We start from the raw sequence: 4,731 nt of genomic DNA, 5'->3' as shown, positions 1-4,731 counted from the left end.
GTGCCCAAAGCCAAAAACTTATTGCAGGATAGTCAGGACATCCTGAAAGTGCTCAAAGAGAATATACAACAGGCCCAGAATCAACAGAAATTGTATGTTGATCAGCACCGAATAGAGCGTAGCTTCGAGGTAGGGGATATGGTTTACTTGAGGCTACAACCATATAGACAGTCATCGCTCAAGAAGAGCGGAGCTGAAAAGTTGAAACCTAGATTTTATGGTCCCTACAGGGTGATTCGCAAAGTGGGCAAAGTCGCCTATGAGCTTGAGCTTCCAGAGGGCAATCGAGTGCACAATGTGTTTCATGTGTCTAGGCTTAAGAAAGCCATTGGTCAGAGTGTAGTGCCTTCTGCAGATTTACCCCCTTTGGATGAGGAGGGGAAGCTTGTGTTAGTACCTAAGGCTATTGTGGATACCAGAGAGAGGAAGCTTAGAAACAGGATAGTGAAGGAATATTTGGTCAAATGGAAAGACCTGCCGGAGGAAGATTCTACATGGGAGAGTGAGCAGGTTATTCAGCAGGCTGGACTGAGATTGCTTGAGGACAAGCAATTTCAAGGGGGGCAGACTGTAATGTCCCCATTTTAGTAGTTGACCAAGTGTGTGCGCGTTAGCCTTGTTCTACATGGTCCCAAGGGCTAACGAAGGGTTTAATGGGATCTTGGAGTGTTTTGGCCTAGTCATTTCCAGTTTGGGCCAAAACGAAGTTGATTTACTCAGTTTCAGGCATACTTACTATTTTTAGTAAGTCGGCAGGACACAGTGCAGGTCAATTTTGGGGATTGGATTCGATACTCCTCGGTGAGAGCTTTCCGATGAGCTATCACTCGCATTATTCGGAGTCCGATTGCTAATACATTTTAATGCCTGAAGTTTTATTAAAGTAACGTCTAATTTAATTGTAAAATATTAAAGTGTTACTTTAATATTTATTTTATGGTGATGTGTACCCAAGGGAGACATAAGGGGTATTTTAATATATGTTTTATATTACACATCTTTTATCCCACATTGCCCATATGAGTTGAGGGGACCCGTGGGAATAGAATAAAAGGAAGCATTTGTGGCTTCATTAGACAGGTTGAATATGAGAAGAAATTGGTGTGTGAGTTGCAGCTTTGTTCTTGGCGTTTGAGGACGTCTATCCTCTCTTGTAACATTCTAGACGTCATTCCCTTGGGGTTTGGCCTTTGGAATTCTTTTTTATTGGCTTTAGTATCAGGCAGTTTAGTTGCATTTTCGGCTACAGGCAGATTTGATATTTTGCTCATATCTTCTTCACTACTTGTCCGACGCTTATGCCGCTTGGAGGGAATGGTATTATGAAGGTATCGGACTGATTGGAGGACAAAGTATTGTAGCAGCAAGTTCGTAAGCATGGGCTGGAGTATTATGACAATATTGCTGAAGCAATTAGTTAGTTGATAAATCTGCCATGTATTTGGTTTTATGAATTCTGAAAATAACATTTTATTAGCAGCAGTTCATTTCCACTTTGCATATTGTTGTAGTTTCTCTCTTGTTTATGTTGTATGATACCAATTCCATGCACGAAACACAACAAACAAATAAACGTTTGATTTCCAGAGTTATAAGGGGTTTTAAGAGGTTGCATGCAAACTGTTTGACAAAATTCATTTCAGCAAATTGGTTTAGTTTTATGGGACATCCAGGGGTGCCCATTACACTAATAGTACAAGGTGGAAGGTGATTTGATGAGACATCTATCACCATTGCTATGGCCTTCATAAACATCAAGTTTGTGGACCTTGAGAATAACTCAAAATTGTATATATATGTATAAATATTTATAAATGTACAAACTTTCCTAAATGCAATATTTTACATTATCTACCTTACTTTAGAATATTTGCATGTAAGTATACATTTGTAGGCGTATGTACATCATATATCATTACAAACTCAAAAGGGAAAGAAAGTAGCAGGAAAAGTGAGAATATCCATGTCTTCCATCAGATGTGAAATGATTCTAGGAACCACTTCCTTTTACTCAATTTTCCACTCTTGAAAACCTTTAATATGAACCTCCTTGTTAATAAATTTTGGGATTGACCAGTGTTTTACTATATGCCGAGAAGATATTTTCTCAATTATCATTTTCTCCTCCACATATATGTGTTTAAGTTCCTCCAAGATAGCACTAATCATTTCTTATATTTCATTTATCTTTTTGGGTGCATCTAGATCACTTTGAGTAACTTCACAGAGTATTGTGAGGTTTCCATCTTTTAGTGAGATCCTATAATTGTAGCCTATGTTTGTAGCATATCCATTAATATATGACAACCATTATAAACCTCTCTATATTTAATCATCATCAATTCAACCTTATGGGTTAACACTTGTGCAAAAGTATTAAAAAAATATTTTGGGATTTCCTGTGTGAGTGCATGATTGGCATCTTTTAGTTCCTTGATTTCTTTTCAATATTTATCTTTATCTTATCTCCATTCCTTATCATTTGTATCAATAACAATAGGTTTAGAAGTAGCATTCTTGTACAATAAAATAGCTCTATTGTCACCGCCTTTTAATTCCCTAAATTCCTTTTGAATATTGGCCTTTTCTATCTACAACTCACTTAAAACTTTGTGTGGCTTTATTTGCCTCATGTGAGCCTATTCAATTTGTTCATGCATGTGTTTTACTTGATCTTTATTTAACATGGCTCTATGGATGAGTTTTATCATTGATATTGATGAGTTAGTGTCTTCTATAGTTTGAACCATGGAAGTTCTATTATTTCATATGATAATATCAAAAAGTTTTGGTTTGTGGGGGATTTTAAAGCTAACACATGTGAGAATTGTTAGCCATTCTTGCCCTCCTATCAAAAAATTATTTTTTTAGGTTTGACAAGCATGTCCAACAGTCGATATTTGAAATTTCAAATTGTCATGCATAAAAGAGATATGCAAAACCTTGGTCTTATCCTTATATCCCTAAGTCTTTAAATTTGTTATATTTGCATGTTATATCCTTCAGGGTTTCAAGTTACAATCCCACAATTGTCAAGAAGTCAAGGTTAGTTCATCGTAGCATCGTGAGTATAGTTGGCAAAGATACAAAGTTCTAATGTTGTGACAAGAGGCCTATGGGTATGATCTTAGGATAAGTGGTTCGTAAGATCATCAGACCAAGGGTTCAGAATGGAGATTTTATGATATAAAAGGTTGTCGTAGCATCAGGTTATCAAAGGATAGTGAGGCCAAATGTAAGGAAACTTGGCAATAAAGAATATAACCGTTTCCACATAACCCATAATAGGTTTGAAATAAACACGAAATTAAAATCCACATGCAAGAGAATAGACAACATACCCATAAAATGTGACACAAGATAGACCCTGGAAAACCCTCATTGAGGGAAAAAACCCAGCCTCCAAAAGCATCCATCACCATATATTATTCAGCAAAAAATATCATTGCCATACAACCATGGAAGCCTTCATGGCCATAGCCACAACCGAGCAAACTATGTGAACAAGCATGAATCCACACATCCCATGCCATGCTTTCAACCTTCACAAATGCTCCCTTGGCTAACCTGTCAAGCCTTGTCCCGCTCGACTCTTGCCTTTTGTCTTCTCCTTGTCACTCTTTCTTTTCTCTACAACAACTACCCTTGTGGCTGCTTATATAGTAGCAAGTCCCACAAAACCACTAAGTGGTATTACATAAACCATATGCTAAAACCATGTGCTACCTAACCCACTGACCCCACATTTAATATTGGGCATTTAATTCTTTTCCCCAATATTAAATAATTACATGAAATATTTTTACAATGTTACAATACAACTCATCAAGAATATTCCATGGGAATCTTTACATGTTGCACGTCCATCTAGGTACAACATTACATAATAAAAATAAAATAAAATAATAAAATAAAAATATTATGCAATGTGTGCAACACCCATTATCTCAACAATCTCCCACTTGTTGTATACATTGCATAGGGTCAATCCGTAGCCACATAAATGAACAAGGGAACAATCCCTCCCAGCACATCCACCATCATGGATCAAAATACACCAAGTGCTCCATGCTGGTACCCGCAACAAAATCAAAGTATCCAGCATCTCAAACATGAATGATCTCATCTCCTATTATGCCACTCCCACTAGACATACATAGAAGTCATCCAAAGAGAAAGCCACCCAACCTGTTGCATTAGAAGATCATAAAATCTTGTACCAACTAAAATTCCGAGCACAAAAAAAATCTAATCCAAAGGTAATCACATGTATCCATAGTTGTCAAAATATCCATAGCTAAAATAACACCCACATCAAAGTGCCAAACCCATCCAACTATCCATACCTCAAAGGTATAACAAGTGAATCTCATATCACCGACATATCCAATCTACAACCTGCAATCACAAGCCTCAAGAGCAATACCTACCACATATATACCAAGAAGCTCCCACTGCAAAAGATAATGTCAAATCTATAACCAATCCACTTACAACATCTCAAAGAAGTGAATCCATGTAGTATCAAGGACATCCACAATACATAAACTGATATCCTGCAAGAACAAATCTCATAACAAGTCTCCAACAGTCTCCCAAATTCTCCACAACTAACAGAGGAAAGAGATAAAGTAATAACCATGTCATCTCTCACATGACATGCATGAGCACAAACCAGTGATCACAATCTCCAACCAATCTCATATCCAATGTAAGCAAAACTAAACATCC

Source organism: Cupressus sempervirens, chromosome 9 (genome assembly GCF_028749045.1).
Source record: "Cupressus sempervirens isolate cs-2001-9-10 chromosome 9, ASM2874904v1, whole genome shotgun sequence".
In the NCBI taxonomy this organism is placed as follows: domain Eukaryota; kingdom Viridiplantae; phylum Streptophyta; class Pinopsida; order Cupressales; family Cupressaceae; genus Cupressus; species Cupressus sempervirens.
This window is presented reverse-complemented; position numbering follows the sequence as displayed.